The sequence below is a fragment of the Protopterus annectens genome, chromosome 1.part1, assembly GCF_019279795.1.
Source record: "Protopterus annectens isolate FY-2018-M chromosome 1.part1, PAN1.0, whole genome shotgun sequence".
Classification (NCBI taxonomy): domain Eukaryota; kingdom Metazoa; phylum Chordata; order Ceratodontiformes; family Protopteridae; genus Protopterus; species Protopterus annectens.
The window spans coordinates 579,385,953-579,409,988 of record NC_056726.1 but is presented as its reverse complement, the minus strand read 5'-3'; the positions used below and the strand labels follow the sequence as shown (position 1 = coordinate 579,409,988).

Here is a 24,036-nt window from a genome sequence, read left to right as displayed (position 1 = left end):
ATATATCTATATGTACACACACACACACACACACACATATATATATATATATATATATATATATATATGTATGTATGTATATGTATGTAGATATAGATGGGTCTACTGCTTTTGGTCGAATTATATTTAGTCGAAAATGATTTCAGGCAGTCCACTTCACTGAAAATGCATTTCACTGAAAACCCATTTGGTCAAAAATGGAATACAGCCCCTGCCCCACTGCAGTGCGACCCTGGAGTGAGAATATAAAGTTGGGGGGGTGTGGGGGCACAGCGCCCCACATTGGGAGTGTGTGGGGGGTATAGCCCCTCCACATAATGGCAGTGTATTCACTATTATATGTGTATCCATTAAAAATACATTGAAACATATACCGTCAGTAAAAACTAGTTGCCCCCCCCCCCCGACTTTATATTCTCACTCCAAGGTCGCACTGCAGTGGGGCAGGGGCTATATTCCATTTTCGACCAAATGGAATTCGACCAAAGGAGCTTTCATTGAAATGAACTTTCAGTGAAGTGGGCTGCCTGAAATCATTTTCGACTAAATGTAATTCGAGCAAAAGCAGTAGACCCTTATAGGTTTGTATAGATGTATGGGTTCCCTTCAGAATATTAAAGGTTTAAAACTTCGAATTATGATCGAAGTTTTAAAACTTCGAAATTCTGAATGGAGGTCTTCATACAGCACAAAATGGGAGATTTTCCCTTTTCCTCGCTGTAGTGTGATCTCTGAGTTTGGTATATTTAAGTAGTGGGGGTGTGGGGGGTACAAGGGGGCTTGCTCCCCCTTGCAAAATCATTGGGGAACCTAGTTTTGTATTGTTTTTGTATTTATTTTAGAATATCGAAGTTTTGAAACTTCGATCATATGGTCTCGACCAGATGAAATTCAAAGTTTTAAACCTTTGATATTCTGACGTGAATCAGCACATCCACGCACACACACACACACACATATTTATATATATATATATATATATATATATATATATATATATATATATATATATATATATATCCACACACACATATTTATATATATATATATATATATATATATCACCACACACTTGACGACATGCATACAGACGTGTATATATAAAAATTCTCTCGATTTTGTAGCCCTTCTGTTTAGGTAAAAGGATAAAGCCCAGACTGTAACCCAAGCAACCTCTGTTCGGTTAACAGCAGAGGTGCCTTTCAGAACTAGCATAGGGAAGGGTGAGTGTATCTGTCATTAAGAGAGAGAGGATGGCTGTCCTGTTTCACAATCCCTCTAAGAAGGAACAGTGATATTTAATGGTGGCCCTTGGGCATATGTTCAGCTCAGTAAAACTTGAACATAATAGTTTTCCTCAGCAGGTACATGAAGTGTACACATGCATCTGGAGGTGAAGTGACCTTGCAGTGTAGTGAGGGTTGCACACTACCCTCCTCAGTCCAAGGAGAAGATCTAGGATGGAAATGAAACCTGCCCTAATTGAGTATATAAGGGAGGACACAAGCAAACTCCTGGCACTCTAGATGATTGTGTTTCAGCTTGATTGCTGGCAGGCAGTAGGGCAAAAAAATATACATAAAATTGCAGTATATTTTGCTTTTTTGTTATTGAGTGTTGCTCAGTTTATTTAATATTGGATTACCTGGCTGTATAATGTAGAAGAATAAAGCCCTGACTGAGAACCAGACAGTTAAAGTTAATGTAATGGTTTGAGAGCAGGCAGAGCCAAGTGGGGGGAACACTGGAACAATATTAGACAAGCAGTTGAGGATCCTAAGAAGTCAAACTGTACGCATCTTTAAGCAGACACACTTAAAATGTTGTGTTTCCATTGTCAAAACCGTAATAGTGCTTGCCTCTGAGCAAGGCTGCACATGTTCACCCTGGTGTAAATTTGTATCTTCCCAGTCAATCATCAAGATTTGTTTTAAATTAAGTCAAAGTAATACTTTGACTTGTACTCATAACTTATTCTGTTGGCTGTTAATACACTGATTTAGGATCTTATCTCTCCAGCAAGTATTGTTTATATATTGGCATAGATGAGAAGGTCCTTAGGTATGGTATTTGTTGAGCCACAGTTTATTAACCAAATGTGTTTGATTTAGAGTTATCGCACCATAAACATCTCTTACACAGCATAGGCATATAGGGATCTTCTTCATTTGCCCTAACTTCCGATTGACCGACACCCATTTGCCCGACAAATATTATTGGCACGTAAATGGGATATGCCCCCTTCCCCACTGTAGTGCGACCCTGGAGTTAGAATATATAGTTAGGAGTGGTGTGGGGGGCACAGCAATATTAAAGCAAAACTAAACAATATAATATGAAATGAAGTGGGAGTCTTCACCCCCACCCCCCAACTATATATTCTAACTCCAGAGTCGCACTACAGTGGGGAAGGGGGGCATATCCCATTTACTTGCCAATAATACTTGTCGGTCAAATGAAGTGTTGGTCAAAATAAATTTCGGTCAAATGAAATTTCGGTCATTTGGTGTCGGGCAAATGGGTGTCGGTCAGTCGGAAGTTAGGGCAAATGAAGTAGGCCCATATATAGACATTATACATTGTTTAACATGCTCATATATCATGCACTATAACTGATACAGTAAAATGAAAAAGAAAAAGAAAAGAAGCATAAGTCATTGTATATAGAATAAAAATGATCTAGTGATATAAAAAAATAGAAAGGAAATAAGGAATATGCAATACACATCTCTGATGTAATAAATCAGGAAAAATTTTCATATTCACAGTAAAAGTAAAAATATTGCAAACCACAATTGTAAACTGAATTATCTGATGATGTTAATCTTTGATGTTAAGTTGTCTATCTTGCCTTCGTTCTTGCTGTTTGGGATTGGAGCTGATCCTCGGCTCCGACTCAGCCATCTTCAATAGCTCGAGAGCTGTTTACTGGCTCGAGGCTACCCCTTATCCCATGATGCCTAGCAAAAGCTACCCAGATCTCGTTTGCCGCTTCAGCTGCGAGGTGTGTCGTTTCTGGCTCAGGCTTGTATACTTCTGTATATTTATATAATTATATTTGTTTAAACTTCTTAAAACTAGTGTATACTTCCCCTTATAGTTTTATTCTCTGTGGGTGTTTTGTGGATGTCGCTTCTTTCAGCAGTCCCTTTTTTTCTTAAGAACTCGTTTAAATTAGAGAGTTCCCCCCTCCCGTAGGACAGCCGTTTAACTTAGAGGCTCTTCTTCCCTTCCTTTTTACTGTATATAAAAAAAAAAAAAAACTGTTGCGTTTGTTTAGTAGTGTAAAGATGTTTTGTCTGTCTGTGTTGTGGTACTTGGATTGTGTGTAGTGGTATAGTTATGTCCAGGGATATGAAAGTTTCTGGCTTCAAAAAGTGTGACTCATGCTGTCAGAAAATGTCTCTGACAGATGGGCACACTAGTTGCGTTTATTGTTTGGGCGCTGTTCACCTGCAGGACTCTTGTTCTATTTGCAACGCCTTTAGTCCAAGGGTCTTGCAGGAGCGCAAAAATAAATTAATCCTTCTGGGTTTATTGAAGCCTCAGGATTCACCGGCACTGAGGTCCCCTTCTTTAGAGTCCATCCACTCGGCGCCTCGGTCACCATTATTACAAAGTGAACGTAGCCACCATTCTTCACACTCCTCTCGATCCTCTAGGCTTTCGGATCATGATGTGGAGAAAGTAGTAAGTAGGTTGCTTAAGTTACAGGCACTAGCTAAATTACTATCCAGCCCACCTCAACAGGTATCGGCTCCAACCGCCTCAATTTCTATTCCTCCTCCGACTCCATTGAGTTCGGAGCCGGAGGTCGTTGGTGTGCCGGTAGTGGAACCATTGGCTTCGATCACCATGTCTCCTTCGGCTCTGATTACCTCGATTATTCCTTCTATTGAGGAATCTGGATGCCAGGGCTCTCTCGTCGGTTCTGAGGGGGGGGAGTGGCATCGGACCCTTGTCCGACCCCGTTCTCCCCCTCGGGGCTTCAGCGCAGTTGAGCTCTGCTCCAACATCGGCCTTGGAGCCGTCACCCTCGGCACGGAGAAAGATTCCTATTTCTTCTGAACCGGAGCTTTCTCTGCCTCAAGGTCGAGACACCTTCGAGGTCATGCTGAGTGTGCTGTCCCCCGAAACAGCTCCACTACCAGCTCCATCGGCTCCGTCCCCCATAGTGTCTGTGCCAACCACTGTTCCTCCTCCAGACCCCAAGGGTAGAGAACTGATGCCCCAGGACACCCCATTGGGTGTTCCTTCTTCTTCCGAGGCCTCCCCTGAGGATCCCCCTCGGACGAAGAAGTGCAAGAGGAAGCACATTGACTCCCCTGAGTCTGTCACTTCAGATGCAGACTTAGATGAATCGGAAGGGTCCCCGAGGTCCCCCTCTGAAGGCGTTTCTTTTTTGGGCATCCTTGAAATGCTTAGGCAGAGGAAGAACTGGACTTCCCTAGCCCCTACCGAGGATGGGTCTGTATTCCTGGATGCATTCGGTTCCCGACGTTCCACCTCCTGGGTTTCTCCTCCTTTCGACCCACTCATGTCTGTGGTGGCTCGAAAGGCTTGGTCAGCTCCAGACACTGTGGAACTAACTCCGATGAGCCCTAACAAGTTTATTACAGTCCCCCAGGATAAGCAGTTCCTTTCCAAAGGTGTGCCCGTTGATGTCAGGGTGGTAGCAGCAGCAGCCACCAAGAAAGAGTTAGCAGAAACCTCTTCATCCCCCTAACAAAGAGTTTCGGACGATGGACAGATACGGAAAGCGAATGTTTGCTTCAGCGACCTTCTCAATGAGGACCCTGAACTATCTGTCATTTTACTCATCTTCAAAGGGATCTCCTGAAAGAGCTTGGAGATACCCTTCAAGATCCTACAGCTGAAGGAGTAGAAGCCAAAGTAGCTTCCCAGCTAGCGACTCTTAATTCCATAGTCAACTCCTCCATGAGGCTGATTTCCTATGCAGCCGATGGAGCGAGCAGAGCCGATGGCACAGGTGTGGCCCTCAGGAGACATGCTTGGATGTGACTGTGTCATTTTGCGGAACCCTTTCAAGCGTCCTTCACCAGTACTCCCTTTTGATGGCTCCTTTCTCTTTGGGCCTCAGGTGAAAGACACGTTGACCAGATGTGAGCAAGAAGGCAAGACTCTCTATGCCGTGGGAGTCCATTTTTCCACTATCTCTAGACCTTACACCAAGGGTCAGAAGAGTGGGAAGATGTGGTTCCAGAAATTCCAGGGATCCTTGCCTGACACACGTGGTGATTTTTCCTCCAGAGGCGGAGGGGAAACAACAATAACAGATGCCGCCCTCATGGCAGAGGGGGTCCGTAGAGCCAGGGTGACAGAGAATCCTTAAACAACCAACACATAGTCTAGAAGAGACTATAAATAGTCATAAATAAACACATGATTTTCCACCATTACCTAATGCACAAGAACCTGAAGCACACCAGCAATTTTTTCGTCAGAATGAAAAAAACATCAAAAGAGGAAACAAGAAAAAAGGAACTGGTTTCAGTTCTCCAACGCGTGAGGGACAATTTAAACAAACGTTTAAATGAGGTAGATGGAACTGATGTGAATAATATTAATATTGTTTCTACATCTGTTTTTGTATCTAATGTAGTTAATCTATCTGGTTCTGCTTTAACCAATGAAGAAATAGCTGTTCTTCAGTTGGGTTTGAAATTTGTACCCACTGTTACACCTTGGAATCATTTAATTAAACAAGCAATTTTTAAATATGTTAGAAAATTGCACCTGAAATGTTTTTTTTTTTTGCACAAGGGGATGAGCGGGTGAATAAACATGATTGTGAATATAGTCCTGAAACTGATAGTAGTGACAACAGTTTTTTTTCTTGTTTATCTGTTGATGTTGATTTTTGTTTTACTTCTCCTAATGCGTATTCATTATTAAATACTACAGGCATTGATTTTCGTAGTAAATTTATACCCCCCTATACAAATAGTACAATTATACACTTTTCAGAAATGGTTCATTTTTCTGTACAAGAACTTGTTGATATATGTGATAAAAGTTCTTGGCGTTTTAATATGACCAAGAAAGAATGGCTTGCTTTAAAAAGTCTTATGAACAGAAATGTTTTAATTATTAAGCCTTCTGATAAAGGTAATAAGATTGTCTTGCTTCATTACACCCAATATTATAACATGTGTATGCAACACTTGAATGATGCTTCGACTTATGAAATATGTGAGGTTGCAAAGTATTTGAATGCTATGAAAGAGTTTACTTTATTGATTGAGAGGGGTGTACGTTTATGTTATTTTTGTAAAAAAAGATCTTGATACCAAAATTAATGTGGAGAGTTGCCATTTAGCTACTTTCTATTGTCTTCCCAAACTTCACAAAAATTTGATGATTCCTCCTGGTCATCCTATTGTTTCTGCTGTTAACTATTTTCTTCAGAATATTGGTATTGTCATACATGGTTATTTGTTACCTTTTGTAGAAAAAAATTGATTCTTATATTAAAGATTCTTTTGATTTTATTGAAAAGATATCTCAAATATTATGGACAGAAAATATGTTTTGGGTTAGCTTGGATGTTATTTTATATACAAACATTAGTCATAATGATGGAATACAAGCATTATATTGTTTTTTGGGAAATATTCCTACTTCACATTATATTATATATTTCACTCATTTTTATTTACTGAATAATTGTTTTAGTTCTAATGAAGTGATTTATCACCAGTTAAGGGGGACGGCCATGGGGGCACCTTTTGTCCCCATGTATGCCAACTTGTTTATGGCTAAATTTGAGTTGGAGTATATTTATACTAATACATTTGTGCAACAAAATGTTTTTTTATTTTCGTTACATTGATGATTTGATTTTTCTGTGCAAGGGGGGATCAAATTTGGTATCTACCTTTGTTTCAGAAATTAATAATAATATATACAATATTAAGTTTGATGGTTTGCAGTTTGGAACTAAAGTGAATTTTTTAGATATTTGCTTGTCAGGAGAGAAGGATGGACTGATTTCCACTACTGTCCATCGAAAATTTGTGGATGGTAACCAATATTTATTTGGGACTAGTTGCCACCCACCTCATATGTTGAAATCTTTACCCTCTGGGGAAATTATTCGATTATCGAGACATTGTAATGATGGTCTTGATTTGGAGAAACAGATCAATAAATCAAGAAATATGTTTTTACAAAGGGGTTACAATATAGGTTTAATTTGTGAATCAATTGATAAATTATTAAAATTTTATTTGGATGGGGAAGTTAACAACAGAAATCAAAATTACAATACCGAAGTTGGGAGAGTCAATTTTAAGACTATGATATCTAGGAGGGTAGCTAAACAACAACAACAAAAAATCTTTTTTGTTACTACGTTTAATCTTTTAAATGGTAAAATTTTGGATCTCATTAAATACTATTGGAAATTTGTGTTACAAGATCAATTGATAGGTAAACTTATCCCTGATGTTCCCTATGTTGCTTATAAGAGAGGACAGAATTTAGGGGACAAATTAGTTAAAGCATATTATGTCTCTCCAGTAAGTAAACTGGGTCTTTCACTGTCTATTTGTGGGACTACACCATGTCATAATTGCAATGTATGTCCTTATATTAAATTAAACTTTTCCAGAATAAATGGGAAAACATTCAGACCACATAACTGTTTTTCATGCTATACATCGGGTGTGATTTATTGCCTTAGGTGTCCCTGTAACCTATTCTATATTGGGGAAACAAAAAGAAAATTTAGAATTAGGTTGCAGGAACATATTCGGGATATTAAAAGGGGAATGTTAAAGAGTCCCGTGGCACTGCATTTTATGGAGAAACATAGCTGTAATGTTAACTTATTACAGGCCACTATTTTAGAACAAGTTTTTGTTAAGAAGGGAGATTATAAATTACTCAATTTTATTGTATAAGGAAACTGTTTTTATATTAAAATTTAATACATTATCACCACTGGATTTAAATAAAGAAGTAAACTGGAGATGTTTACTTTAGTTTTTGCTTTTATTAATATATTGCATTTAATGTATTTGATGTGTTTAAATGGAGTTGTTATCTAGTGTTGTTCACTTTAAATTTCAGGACTAAGAGTTTTATCATGTCTTTAATTATGCTTAATTGATTGATTACTTATTATATATATGGGAGAGTGTTTTCACTAAATTTTTGTACTCGTTGAAGGCTGTTGTGGCCGAGGCGCTAAGTGTCAGTGTCAGTGTGGAATTCGTGTTGTTTTCTGACAGAGAATTCTTCTCTGGCAAGCCCTTCCAACATCCCTGAAGGGTTGCCCAGCTGCTCACCTCTTAAGGCAGTCGGGGGAAGACTTTTGCTGTACCCAAAAGCCTGGCAAAATTTAACAAGAGACAGATGGATACTATCCATTATATCTGGAGGTTACAAAATTCCCTTCTATCAATCCCCCCTTACAGTCAAAAAAGGCCCTTCCAGATGTTCCACCTAATCTGAGGGAGCAAGCAGTCATAGAAGTTTCAAAACTGCTAGAAAAAAGCGCCATTCAGGAAGTCCCCGCAGACCAGCTGGGATCCGGAACTTACTCAAGATTCTTTTTGGTACCAAAAAAGACAGGGGACTGGAGACCGATTCTGGATCTCAGCAGACTAAACAAATCTGTACAAAGAGAAAAGTTTCGGATGGTCATGCTACAGTCCATTCTACCCTTTCTGGGTCAGGACAGTTGTATGTGCTCGATAGATTTTCAGCACGTGTACTACCATATCAAGATGGACAGACGCTCCAGGAGATTTCTTCACTTCCGGGTAGGGGCCAGTCATTACCAGTTCAGAGCTCTGCCCTTTGGTCTCACCTCAGCCCCCAGGGTGTTCAAGTGTATAGCAGTAGTCATGACTCACCTGAGGTGTCAAGGATTCCAGGTGTTTCCATATCTAGACGACTGGCTCCTCACTGCTACCAGCAGGCATCAACTCTTACAAGTGCGGGATTTTACACTCACATCATGCACTCAACTAGGCATCACAATAAATTTCGAAAAATCTGCCTTGTTGCCCTGTCAGTTTATCACTTACATAGGAGCAGAGTTAAATACAAGGAAAATAACACAAGGGAAATGTTTGCAAGATTACTACTGGAAAGAGTTTCCACAATTCGTCAACAAGTGTAAATCCTAATGCAGAGTAAAAGGATTCAAGTCAAATATGTCCTTCAAGCTCTGCGCTCCATGGCAGCTGCCATTCTTCTAGTTCCATTAGTGCTTTTCCACATGCGAATTCTTCAGTGGCTTCTTTTTACGCAGTGGTCCTTTCAGGAGCTTCCCATATCTCACATGATCCTGATTACAGAAACATGCAAAAGGCACCTGTCTTGGTGGATGGACTCCCCACTAGTGTCTCAGGGCAGACCTTTCATACAGTCTCCACCGGAAGCCACAGTGACCACGGACACCTCCCTGATAGGGTAGGGGGGGCATTATCTGGACAGGACAGTCCAAGGCACTTGGAAACCTCATGAGTACCATCTGCACATCAGTGTCCTAGAAATGAGAGCCGTGCTTCTGACGTTGCAATCCCTTCAAGACTCTCTTCCTTCTGGGACCATTGCAATTCAAACAGACAACATGTCAGTGGTGTGGTACATCAACAAACAGGGCTGAACCAGGTCCTACCCCCTCTGTTGAGAGGCACTCAGACTGTGGCAATTGGCGATTTCTTCCCAACGTTTTCTGATTGTGATGCACATCCCTGGGAGATCCAACGTCATAGCGGACAGGCTCAGCAGAGCTATTCTCATGCCTTACGAGTGGTCTCTGAATCAGGAAGTTGCAGATCTTATCTTCCGCAAATGGGGACAGCCTTGCTACGATCTGTTTGCCACCCCTCTCAACAGCAAATGTAGCAACTACTTCTCCCTTCTTCCGCTTCCAGGTCACATACCCAGAGACGCTCTAGTCCACGATTGACCTCATGGACTCCGTTATGCTTTTCCCCTGTTTCCCCAAATACCAAGACTCAAACAGAAAACAAAATCGTTGGGTTGCAGAATGATCCTCATTGCCCCTTATTGGCTTCGACAGATATGGTTTCCGTTCTTGCACCCCTACCTTGTCGATCAGCCCTGGATTCTGGACCCGATTCCAGATCTTCTGATTCCTCAATCAGGCGGGTTGCATCATTCCCTCCAAACACTCCAGCTTATAGCTTGGTTACTCCTCTTCCAACTTTAGCCAGGCTTCCCGGTATTTTCCCAGCAGTCCGTGATATTATCATTTCCTCACATAAGTCTACTACGAGAAAAACGTATGCTAGTAAATGGAAACAGTTTTCTTACTGGGCAGAGTCTAGAAATGTGGATCCTTTCTCAGCCCCTGTTCATGAAATTCTTGAATTTCTAGCACAACTTTTTCAGTCTGGTGCCGCTTCCGCTACTATTAGAGTACAGTTAGCGGCCATTTCAAATTTTCATATCAGATTGTTGAATTCTAACATCATGTCTCATAAGCTCTGTAAGGCTTTTTTGAGAGGAACATCTCTTCTTAGACCTCCAGTGAGAGATCCCCCTCCTCCTTGGTATCTTAATTTAGTCTTAACTTCCTTAATTTTGCCTCCTTTTGAACCGGTAGCAACATGTTCCCTTAAGTTTCTGTCTTGGAAGGCACTTTTTCTGGATGTTATCACTTCAGCTAGGCGTGTCTCAGAACTTCAAGTACTATGTGTTTGTCCTTTTTACCTGGTGTTTCACAAGGACAGAGTTTCTCTGAGGACCAATCCATCCTTTCTTCCTAAAGTCTGCTCAGAGAACAATTTAAATCTATCCATAGATCTCCCAGTGTTCTTTCCCAGTCACAGCAACAAGGCAGAATACAAGCTCTACCAACTGGATGTTCACAGACGATTGCGTTTTTACCTTCATAGAACTAAAGAGCTAAGAAAGTCAGACCAGTTAATGTCTCTCTTATGCCTTCAACAAACAAGGCCTCCCAGTTTCCAAGGTGACCTTATCCAGATGGTTATCTAATACTGTTACCTTTATTTACCAGTTACGGAATAGAGAGTTACCAGCTAAACCAAAAGGTCATTCTACCAGGGCATTAGCCACCTCCATAGATTTTCAGTCTAGGTTGCCCATAGATTCAGTCTGTGCAGGTGACACTTGGGCAAACCCTCATACCTTTATCTCTCATTACAAGGTGGATATGGTCGCCCGGAGCAGAGCTGACTTTGGTTCCACTGTTCTGAAGAGTCTGTTCCAATGAGCCACCCAGGATGTTAGGTGCTAGGGATGCTGTCCCAAACAGCAAGAACGAAGGCGAGATAGACAACTTAACATAAAGAAATTATGTACCTACCATAACATTCCATGTTAGTTGTCTTCATCTCGCCTTCCTTCTTGCGTCCCTCCCTCCTTCCCCTGTCCTATTGGACTGAGAGGAGTTATTGTTTTCACTGGCTGAGTATTTTTTTCCTTATTGTTCTTCTGGCCAGGTTTTTTGTAACCTATTTTATAATTAGATGTATTGAACAACCAGATGTTAAGTTGTCAATCTCGCCTTCATTCTTGCTGGATGGGTTCGGAGCCGATCCTCGGCTCCGACTCAGCACTTTCTTAGCTTGAGAACTCCTTTTACCAGCTCGAGGCAACCCTATATCCCATGATGCAAGGCGGGACTACCTCAGATCTCGTTTGCCGCTTAGCGAAAGAGGTCTCCTTTTTGCCAGCTGAGGTAAGTTGAATTTCAAAAAGCTTAGTCAGGGTTTTATATCTCCCTTTTTTATAGTGTGTAGTATTTCTACAGCCCACCCTATTTCCCCATATAGTTAAAAACTTTTTGTTTTTATAAAAAGCTAAAGTTTTAAAAGAAATTTTCAGTTAGGCCTAGGCCCCCTTTCTTAATCCCTTCCTGTGTGTCTGTGTTTGTTGGGATTATTTGTGTGATTGTTTGGGGGGTGTGTGTGTGAGTTTTATTTCTTTGGACTATGTCTAAGGAAGGCAAGGTCTCAGGCTTCAAGAAGTGTGACTCGTGCTGTCAGAAAATGTCTCTGACAGACGGTCACACTTCTTGTGTGTACTGCCTGGGGCCTTTGCACCTGCAGGACTCCTGTGCTTTGTGTCACTCTTTTAGCCAGAGAGTCCTGCAGGAAAGGAGGAATAAATTGATCCTCCGTGGCTTACTAAAGCCAGAAGGTTCTCCCACTAAAACTGGGTCTTCTAAACCTTCTAAGCCTCCGAAGGTTCAGGCTACAGCTTCCAAGCCTTCTCCGGTGGCTCCGACTCCTTCGGAGTCGAGATCGGCTCCGGCTGGAGCCGATCTTTCTTCTTCTAGTATAGTAGTGTCGGTTCCGACAGCCAATCTACTGTTGCCTTGTCGGCCCGCTGGAGCCGACATATTATCTAGCATCGAGCCGAAGCCTTCGGCTCCATCTGGGACTCAGGGACGCCGGCTCCGATGACTTCGCCCAAGAAGAGATCTCGGTCCCTTCGCTGGAGAGTATCCATTCGCCCGGGTCTCCTCTTTTGTCGGAGCGGAGTCATCGGAGCCGATCTTCGAGATCTTCCAGGCTGTCTGACCACGATTTAGAGAGGGTGGTAAGCAGGCTGTTGAAGTCGCAGGCACTAGCCCAAATGCTCCATAGCCCGTCTCAGCAGACTTCGGCTATTGCTTTACCCCTTGAACTTCCTCCTCCGACTCCCCTCCAGAGTTCGGTGCCGGAGTTTCTCGGGACAGCGACCGTGTTGGCGCCGGAACCGATACATCCCTCTTCGGCTCCGTCGGCTTCGGCTCCGATCTCTTCCATGAGACCTTCCTTGGAGGGATCCGGTCGTTGAGTTTCCCTTGTCGGCTCCGAGGGGGCTAGTGGCATCGGACCCTTGTCCGACCCCGCTCTCCCTCTCGGGGCTTCAGCTTTGGTAAGCTCGGCACCGACATCCGCCTCGGAGCCTTCCCTCTCAGTGGAGCCGGGAATTCCTATTTCCTCGGAACGGGAATATTCCGGCCTCCCGGGGAGGGGAGCCTTTGAGATGATGAGGAGTGTCCTGGCACCTGAGCCAGGTCAACGGTCCATCCCTTTAGCTCCTCCCTCTTCGGTGCCTGTAGACGCCTCTTGCCAGCCTCTTGCTCCCAGGCCCAGGGATCCATCGCCCCAGGTTTCCCCATTGGGAATATCTTCCTCTTCCGAGGTTTCTCCTGATCCTGCAGGGGAACCTCCTCGGAAGAGGACGTGTAAGAGGAAACACACAGACTCCCCTGAGTCTACTACATCTGATACCGACTTAGATGAGTCGGAGGATTCCCCCTCGGTCCCCCTCTGAGGATGTCTCTTTTTCAGACATCCTTGAGCTCCTCAAACAGAGGGGGAATTGGCCCTCCATTGACCCCTCCGAGAATGAGTCGGTATACCTGGAGGCTTTTGGATCCCGACCCTCCACCTCCTGGGTGTCTCCGCCTTTCGACCCACTTATGCAGGTAGTGGCTCGGAAGCGGGCAGCTCCAGATTCTGTGGAACCGGTTCCCAGGAAACCATCCAAGTTTATCACGGCCCCTGCAGACAAGCAGTTTCTTTCCAAGGGCTGCCTCTGTGGATGCTATGGTGGTGGCGGCGGCCACCAAGAAGGAACTTGCGGATCCTTCAGTACCTGTCCATCCTCCTAACAAAGATTCTAGGACCATGGACAGGTATGGAAAGCGGATGTTTTCTTCAGCGACCTTTGCTATGCGCTCGCTGAACTACCTTTGTCACTTCACCAGGCTTCAAAGAGATATTCTCAAGGAACTAGGTGAAGCGGTCCAGGATCCTTCTGCTGCTGGGGCTCAAGAAAAGATTGCCTCACAGCTAGCAATCCTGAATTCCTTAACCAAGTCCTCCATGCGGCTCATATCCTATGCAGCCGATGGAGCGAGCAGGGCCGCAGGCACAGGAGTGGCTCTTAGACGTCAAGCCTGGATGCGGCTTTGTAATTTTGCGGACCCCTTTAAGGCGTCTTTCACCAACACCCCCTTTGACGGTTCGGCTTTGTTCGGACCTCAGGTGAAGGAAACATTGACCAGGTGTGAGCAGGACGGCAAAACTCTTTCTGCCGTTGGGAGTCCATTTTTCCACCCCTTCTAGCCCCTACCCCAAGGGTCAGAAGGGAGGAAAGATGTGGTTCCGCAAAGCCCAAGGAGCAGCGCCGGACACACGTGGCAGTTTACCCCAGAGGCAGAGGGGTAACACACAAACGCTGCCCTAGGGGCAGAGGGGGTCTTCAGAACCAGGGCAACAGGGAGTCTCTTCCTGAGAAGCCCTTTCAGCATCCCTGAGGTGTTGCCCGACTGTCCACCCTTGGAGGCAGTCGAGGGAAGGATTTCACTGTACCCAGTAGCCTGGCACTCCCTTTCACAAGATATGTGGGTACAGTCGATAATATCCGAGGGTTACAAAATCCCCTTTGAAAGGTATCCCGTACCTCATCAATCCCTTCCAGACATCTCACCCGGTCAAAGGGATTTGGCAGAACAGGAGGTTACAAAGCTCCTACAAAAAAGAGCCATTCAGACTGTTCCAGCAGACCAAGTAGGATCCGGCGTCTACTCCAGATTTTTTTTGGTCCCCAAAAGGACGGGAGATTGGAGACCTATACTAGACCTAAGCAATCTAAACAGATTTGTCAAAAAGGCAAGATTCCGGATGGTCACGCTTCAGTCCATTTTACCCTTTCTGGGCAAGGACAACTGGATGTGCTCGATAGACCTTCAGGACGCGTACTATCACATAAAGATACACAGACGCTCCAGGAGGTTTCTCCGCCGCCAGGGACCAGTCATTATCAGTTCAGAGCCCTGCCCTTTGGCCTCACTTCAGCCCCCAAAGTGTTTACCAAATGCATGGCAGTGGTCGCAGCTCACCTGAGATGTCAGGGATTCCAGGTGTTTCCTTATTTGGACGACTGGCTCCTCTCCGCCACCACCAGGCATCAGCTTCTTCAGACCAGAGACTACACTCTGCAACTTTGCAAAAGTTTGGGAATTTCAGTGAATTTCGAAAAATCTTCTCTGCGGCCTTGCCAATCTATCACCTTTATAGGCGCAGAATTAAACACCGTCAAGTTGTCAGCCAGACTAACAAATCAGAGAATTCTGGACATCCAAAAATTTGTTCGAATATTATTGCAGAGCAGCAAAGTCAAAGCCAGATTGATTCTAAAAGTTCTAGGTCTTATGGCTGCGGCCATTGTTCTTCTACCACTGGCTCGCTTCCACATGCGTCTACTACAGTGGATGTTATTCACACAGTCTTCCAATGAAACACGAAATCTGAGTCACACAATCTTGCAGAGCTCATCTGAACTGGTGGATATCTTCCCCTCTCCTTCACCAGGGCCGACCATTTGTTCCCCTCCTCCGCTTGCCACAGTCACTACGGATGCCTCTCTGATCGGGTGGGGGGGCATTATCATGGCAGGATGGTCCACGGGACGTGGCAACCCATAGAATACCATCTGCACATAAATGTCCTGGAGATGAAAGCGGTGCTTTTAACGTTGCAAGCCCTCAACGACTTTCTTCCCTCGGGGACTATTGCAGTGCAAACGGACAACATGTCCGTGGTCTGGTACATCAACAAGCAGGGCGGGACCAGGTCCTATCCTTTGTGTCGAGAAGCTCTCAGACTTTGGCAATGGGCAATCTCCTCTCATCAGTTTCTGATAGCAACGCACATCCCCGGCAGGTCCAACCTCTTGGCGGACAGGCTGAGCAGAGCCATTCTCATGCCTCACGAGTGGTCTCTCAATCAATCTATTGTGGACCAGATTTTTCTGAAGTGGGGCACACCTTGTTGCGATCTTTTTGCTACTCCCCAAAACAACAAGTGCCCCGACTTCTTCACCCTTTTTCCCCTACCAGGCCAACCCCTGAGAGTCTCTCTAACCCAGGATTGGCCCCGGGGACTTCTTTACGCCTTTCCTCCCTTTCCCTTGATTCCACAATTCATTCAGAAAGCCACCGTTTTGAGGGCCAAGTTGATTCTCATTGCCCCTTACTGGCCTCGACAAGTTTGGTTCCCGACTCTGCATCGTCACCTCCTGGTGCGACCTTGGCATCTGGACCCAGTTCCAGATCTTTTGATCCACCAGTCGGGTCAACAGCACCGGGCCATTCATTCTCTCAACCTCACTGCTTGGTTGCTCCACTTCCTTCCCTAGCCAGGCTTCCTATGATCTCTGATCCTGTCAGAGATATTTTAGTAGCTTCTTTGAAGTCGTCCACCAGAACCGTGTATGCTAGCAAGTGGCGACGTTTTTCCCTTTGGGCAATCTCCAGGCACATTGATCCTTTTACTGCTCCTGTGCATTCTGTTTTAGATTTCCTGGCTGAAGTTTTCCAGTCAGGATCTTCTTCTTCAACAGTCAAAGTTCAACTGGCGGCTATCTCCAAATATCATGTTGGCTTACAAGATCATAACATTGTCACATAGGCTATGCAAAGCCTTTCTGAGAGGAGTTTTTCTTCTGAAGCCGCCAATAAAACATCCTCCTTCACAATGGGATCTGAATTTAATGTTAGCATCCTTGATTTTACCACCCTTCGAACCGTCTGCCTCATGTTCCTTGAAGTTATTGACCTGGAAAACTATATTCTTACTGGCTGTCACTTCAGCAAGAAGGGTTTCCGAAATTCAAGCTCTCTGCATCCGTTCCCCTTACTTGGTTTTTCACAAGGACAGGGTATCCTTAAGAACGAACCCTTCTTTCTTCCCAAAGTTGTTTCTCAAACTAATATTAATCAATCCATCGATCTACCAATTTTTTTCCCAGATTATTCTGACAGAGCTGAACAAAAGCTACATTTTTTGGATGTCCATCGTCAGCTCAGGTACTATTTGCATAGAACTAAACAATTCAGGAAATCGGACCAATTATTTGTCTCCTATGCAGAAAACAGGAAAGGTCTCCCAGTTTCTAAAGTGACCTTATCCAGATGGTTGTCTTCCACAATTTCTTATGTTTATTCGCTTAGAGGCAAGCAACTACCTTCTAAACCGAAAGCACACTCAACCAGGAGTCTATCCACTTCTTCAGCCTTTCAGGATTAACTACCCATTGATACCATTTGTGCAGCAGCTACTTGGGCCACTCCTCATACCTTTGTCTCTCATTACAAATTAGATTTGGCCTCCAGAGACAGAGACAGTTTTGGTTCCACAGTTCTCAAGAGTCTGTTCCATTGAGCCACCCGGGATACAGGTGCTAGGGACGCGGTCCCATCCAGCCAGAATGAAGGCGAGATTGACAACTTAACATTTAGAAGTTATGTACCTACCATAACGTTCCATGTTAGTTGTCTTCTCTCGCCTTCTTTCTTGCATCCCTCCCTCCTTCCCCCTAGCCTGGACAGATCTTGAAGAGTTTCCTCTTCTCAGGTTGTTCCCTCCTGAGTCTTCATTAGAAGTATCCTTTGTTAGGAATTGTTGTTTTCCTAGTTCTACTAGGTTTCTCCTTAGCAGGGTATGTTATCTACCAAACGAGATCTGAGGTAGTCCCGCCTTGCATCATGGGATATAGGGTTGCCTCGAGCTGGTAAAAGGAGTTCTCAAGCTAAGAAAGTGCCGAGTCGGAGCCGAGGATCGGCTCCGAACCCATCCAGCAAGAAAGAAGGCGAGAGAAGACAACTAACATGGAACGTTATGGTAGGTACATAACTTCTAATTTTTAGATAACTGGCTTTCTCAACTTATGTCTGGAATTAGCTACTACAAATGAGATCTGGGTAGCTTTCGCTAGGCATCATGGGATAAGGGGTAGCCTCAAGCCAGTAAACAGCTCTCGAGCTATTGAAGATGGCTGAGTCTGAGCCGAGGATCGGCTCCGATCCCAAACAGCAAGAAGGAAGGCGAGATGAAGACAACTAACATGGAACGTTATGGTAGGTACATCATTTCTTTTTCATTCCTTACTGATGGGTTATCAGTTCTGTCCTTGGAACAGAGCTGGCCAAATATCAAGCTTGTGTCAGCCAAAAACTCTTGAGCCAAGGTCCTACCCAGAATGCTCTGCTCCCTGTTACCTCAGATCTCATTTGCTGCATTGCTGTACAGCTGTGTCAAGCCACCTTCTTCAGCTAAGTGTCTAATATTTTGAAAGTTTTATACATCTTTTCTACTTTAAAGTTTTTCAAACAGTTTCTGATAATATTTTCCTATCCTATTGTGTACTTAAAACTCTCTCCCTTTAGTCTATTTCCCTTTATTACCCTTTTCTTACCTGTGAGGTAATTCTTCATTACCATTGTTGGTAATCCTCCCTTCTGTCTTCTTACCCTTTTGGGTAGCCTTTCCTCTTCTTTTTGGTACTGTTCTTCTTCACATCATTATGTCAGATAAAAAAAATAGCGTTGGCTTTAAGCAGTGCAAGGATTGCGGCCGTAAGTTACCGCTTTCTGATGACCATAACTTATGTGTCTACTGTCTGAATGTCTCCCACCTTACTGTGGATCCCCTGTGTGGGATTTGTATAAATTGTTTGACCAGGACTCTTAACGAGAGAAAGAATAAATTAATATTGTAAGGTCTTCTCAAATCTCCTTTCTGTGAGGCTATTTCTGGGTTGGAAGGCTCACCTCCTCCTGTTAAACCCTGTAAGAGGCGTTCTTCCTCTTTCTCATCGAGGTCACTCCCTTCTTCTCCCTCTGGAGATTGTAGGGAGTCTACTCATAAGAAGGTGAAATTGATTACTACTTCGGTGCTGCCACCTGTGACCCTGTTGGCTCTAGGCTCGGCACCGCCCCAACTGATTCGGGCTCCAGTCATGTCTTCCTTATCGACACCAGCACCGGAGTTCCAGGTGCAGACTGTTACGGCTCCGACAGTTCCATCGCAGCCCTTACCGGCACCATCCATGCAGGTACAGTCCCGTTCAGCACCGTTGGTACAATCCCCTTTGGCTCCGAGTATGACGGTACTGTCCTCCATGGTGCAGACACTTTCGGCACCAACATGATGTTCATCGTGTTTCACTGTTGCAGTCATTACACTTGGGGTTATCCTGCTGGCAGGCTACCCGCAGTCGGCCAGAGTTCCAAAGTCTAGGTCCGGTGTCGGTTGTTGTCGCTTCTTCCCTGACGTCAGTGCGCCAGGGGTATAAAAGATGCAACCGACACCATTTTCTTCAGTCTTTCTTGCCGCGCGGTGCCCGAAGCAAAAGCAGTTCGCAAGTGCTGGTCGGCCGACTCCTGAGATTTTCAAAATCGAGTTTCAGAACCGAAATCTTCAATAAAGCTAAGTACTCCGTTGGGGAAACTTTTTCTTGCTCCAAACCGATGTCAGTAAAAGTTAACAATTGTATTTCTTGTGGGAAGCAAATACCTCATAAGGACTTTCACTCGTACTGTATTCCTTGCCTAGGCCCTGACCACGATGTTACTAGTTGTCGGTTTTGTGCTAGAGTCAACAAATGCACTATTAAGTGTTGGTTTCATTTTGCTTTACATTACTTTGGCTGAAGGTTTAACTACATAATGCCGTCGGAACAACCGACAACCGGAATTCATAAAAAATGGAAAGACAAAGAAAAGGACAGGCATCCGAGGTCCAAAACCGATGACGAAGCCTCTTCTAGACCAGTCGCCGGTTCTCAGTGAGGCGCTTTCGCAGCCCCTGACACCCGCTACCTCAGAGCCACAGGCCGTATCTGACACCCATGTGGAGACACCTAGGCCTGTGGAAACTATTCCCTCAGATGAGTCCGGAGCCGCTGAGCAGGCATCGGCTTCTGAGGGTGTTTTCAGACCTTCACAGCTTACTATTAAGTCCACTGTAGCAGCCAAGGCAAAGTTAGAAACACCATTAAAGACAAAGAAACAAGTACAGCATTCTCCTGGACAGTCATCCATGCCAAAGAAACAGATGCTTAAAATGGCCGAAGACCTAATTACTTTGATCAGGGGTTCCCATCTCCCTCCTGACAAAAGGTCTAGGCAAGACACTGACTATGATTCCTCTGACCAGGTTTCTATTTCTTCTGATTCCTTTTCAGATCAGGAGTATTCTCTCCCTCCCTATGGGGACTCTGATGCAGAAGAATCTATACCTTCAGCCTCTCCGCCTGAGGATTATTCTTTTGGGGAAACCCTGCACACCATGAGGGAGCATTTCCATTGGGAGAGCCAGGATTACTCAGAATCCAAGAAAAGGCTCAGAGATTTTCTTTTATTGCCTCAGCACAGGCCCCTGGCTATCCCCCCATGTGATTGATACTGTTGATGATGTTTTCTCTGATTCCAGTCTGTCTCCTGATTCTTTACCTCCTGCACCAGTCAAGCCAGACAGGTACTTACAGGGTCCCTGACTCTCATAAATTTCTTTACAAAAACCCTGCTGCGGACCCAGAAACTATTTCTCAGGGTCCCAAAGGGGTTAAGGCTTCTACTGCTAAAAACCCTGTCCCCTCTGATAGGGATTCCAGAGCTTTGGATAGATGGGGAAAAAAGTTTACACTTCTGCTACTTTAGCTGTAAGGGCTTTAAACTGCCAGTTTCACATGCTTAAATATCAACAGTACCTCATGTCTTTGTTAAAACAGAAAATGCTTACAAACTCAAAGTCCTGACAGTAAGGAAATGCAGGATTTATTGCATGCAGCTGAACAAGTGGGAAAGCATACTCTGCAATGTGGTTTTTGATCCATTACAGGCTTCTTGTAGAGCCGCAGTTATAGGCTCTGTCATTTGAAGGCATGCTTGGTTGAAAGAACAAAGTTTGCCTAAACATGTTAAAGTAAAGTTATTGGATGCTCCACTACAGCACAATACTTCATTTGGTGTTAAGGCAGAAGAGATGTTAAAGAAAATGGAGGATAAAGCAAAATCAATGCAGACAGTAAAGGATTTCTTACAGCTTTAACCACCTAGGTTTAGCAGAAACTGGCCTTCAAAAAATTGGTCCTTTCTGGTGTCAGACAGGCCACAAAGAGGCAGATACAGACACCCAAGAGGCAGACCTCAGTCCCAAGGCTTCTACAGACCTAAACAATGGGGTGCTTCAGCCCCCAAAGGAGGAGAAGTCATATCACAACCTTATAGGAAACGGTCCCAATGACTTCCCTCTACAAATGCCAAGCACTTACCTTTTGACAGCACCCCTAGGGGGAAAGCTAGCACTTTTCTCACAAAATTGGCACTTAATCACCCAGGACAAATGGGTACTGAATATTGTTTCTCAGGGTTACAGGCTCCACTTTCACACCCTTCCAAAATCAAAAGGTATGCCGGATCTGCCACAAAACCAATGGACAGAGGCACAAAAACAAATTGCTGGTGTCATGGACATGGGAGCTATTCAAAGAGTACCACAGCAAGAACAGGGACAAGAATTTTACTCAAGACTTTTCCTAGTACCCAGAAAGGACAAAGCCTGGAGACCAATACTGGACTTGTCAGTCCTAAATACTTTCCTGGATGTTCCAAAATTCAGAATGTTAACACTGCAGCAACTTCTACCCATGCTGGGCAAGAAGGCTTGGCTAGTTACTTTGGACCTCAAGGAGACATACCTGCATGTCCCTATCAGACAGTCTTGCAGAAGATACCTCAGATTCATAGCTGGCTCAATGCATTACCAATTCTCTGCACTGCCCTTTGGCTTATCTACTGCGCCAAGGGTCTTCAAAATGCCTGGCACCAGTAATTCCATTTTGCAGACAAAGAGGAATTCAAATATATCCCTACTTGGACGACTGCCTTATTCAAGCAGAGAGCAAGGACATTCTAAAAAATCTGGCGTTTGTAAAAAGATTACTAATTTGCCTAGGGTACACAGTAAACGAAAAGAAATCAAAACTAGTGCCCTCTCAAGCGATAATATTCCTGGGTGCAAGCTTAAATACAACTGCCCAGATGGCTTATCTCACGCAAGACAAGCAAAGGCATCTGACTCAATACTTTCAAATGATGGCAACAAAGACCCAGCTCCCCGCAAGAAAAATTCTGCAGGCCCTGGGCTTCATGGTGTCCTGCATTCTACTAATTCCATATGCAAGACTGCATATGAGGAAACTACAGTGGCACCTCTCTCTAAAGCTGTTATGGATGTCATTTTAGAAGCCAGGAGGCCCAGCACTAGGAAATCTTGTGCAGAAAAATGGAAGAGATTATGTGGTTGGAACCAGGCACAAGGGCTCGAACCACTTGTTCCAAATATACCTCAGATTTTACAATACCTAACTGAGATGCTGGACAAAGGCCTATCCTTCTCATCTATTAAGATCCATGCCTCTGCCATTTCAGCTCATTACAAAACGGAACCTCCTATTTTTTCACATCCAGTACTAAGACAGTACCTCAGAGGGGCAAAAAACATAAGACCCCCAAGGAGAGCACCAATACCTACTTGTGATCTCAATTTTGTTTTAGAAAAGCTCACACTGCCTCCTTTTGAACCAGCCAGCACAGCAGATATAAAATTCTTATCATGGAAAACTGCTCTGCTCGTAGCAATAACTTCAGCAAGTAGAGTTTCAGAGTTACATGCATTAATGGCAGTGGAACCTTTCATAATTTTTCACCAGGACAGGGTCTCTCTAAGGACAAACCCAACATTCATGCGAAAGATGGTTTCCAATATGGCTCTTAACCAAACCATTCATTTGCCAACTTTCTATCCAAATCCCCAGAATAAAGGGGAGAGACTTCTGCACTCTTTGGACATAGACAGCTACGATTCTACTTGGACAAAACAAAAGCTTTCAAAAAACTGAGCAACTGTTTGTAGCCTATGCTGCAGGATCACAAGGAAAGCCTATCACAAAGCAGACAATTTCAAAATGGATAGGACACTGCATTCGCTTTTGTTATGCACAACATGGCAAATCAGTACCGAAGGGCATTAGGCCACATTCTACCAGAGCAGCAGCCTCTTCAGCAGCCTTTCTCAGAGGAGTACCAACCAAAGACATTTTAGACGCTGCTACCTGGAGTTCAGTGCACACTTTCACCAAGCACTACCACTTACCTCTCTACTCTAAATCCAAAGCAGGCTTTGCCACTCCAGTTCTCCAGGGCCTGGTAGCCTCTCCTAATCCTATTTAGGCCCAGCCACCCAACCTCAGCTTTGGGATTCAACCCAAGTGTAATGACTGCAACAGTGAAACACGATGAACATAGTACAGTTGTGTACCTACCATAAATGTAGATGTTCGAGTGTATTCACTGTTGCAGTCCAGGTTACCCACCCACCATCTCCCTTTTCATTGCTGGGGCTTTTCTGTACTTCTCAACTCTATACAACCTATGTGGTGTATTTGCTTGTAGATGAAGGAAATGTTTATTTTAGTACATGCATGCTTTTTGGCATAATTTTTTCAGCCTTCCTATCTGGGGGCACCTGACATCTGGGGCAAGAAAAACTGAAGAAAATGGCATCAGTTGCATCTTTTATACCCCTGGTGCACTGACGTCAGGGAAGAAGCGACAACAACCGATGCCGGACCTAGACTTTGGAACTCTGGCTGACTGCGGGTAGCCTGCCAGCAGGATAACCCCAAGTGCAATGATTGCAACAGTGAATACACTCAAACATCTACATTTATGGTAGGTACACAACTGTACTTTCCTCAGTGCAGTCCTTTTCGGCACCATCCTCGTTACCGGTGCAGACACTTTCCTCGATGGTACCCTACCCATTATGGGCAGACATTTGCCTTTACAGTGCAGACACCTTCAACTTCTATGGTGCTGACGTCGTCGGCACAGAATATTTCACACATGTTTTTTTCGGTGCAGACATCCTCTGTTCTGGGCTCTGCACCTCTCGAATTAGCAAGGACCCAAGTACTCTCCTTCCTTGTATCCATTCGTTGGTAGCCAGTATAGTCCTTTTCTAGAAAGGCCAGAATCGCCATCAGCTCTCTCTATGAGGTCAGCCAGGAGTCTCTTTGAGCAAGATGTGTTGCGGCTTGTTGACCAGTTGCTTGTGGTAGAGGTCTCTCTCACCCGTTAAAGTCCACAGTCCTTCCTTCAGGTGAATGTATATCTCCTCAAACTACAATGTGCACTCCTCCTTCGACTTCCACCCAAGTATCGAA

The 24,036-nt window shown here is 44.2% G+C and overlaps 1 protein-coding gene across 2 annotated transcripts in view; it reads left to right on the top strand.

Annotated features, from left to right (window-relative positions):
• The window catches only part of NNT (nicotinamide nucleotide transhydrogenase), a 1,308,245-nt gene that overhangs the window by 663,470 nt on the left and 620,739 nt on the right, over window positions 1–24,036 (top strand). The window lies entirely within an intron of this gene.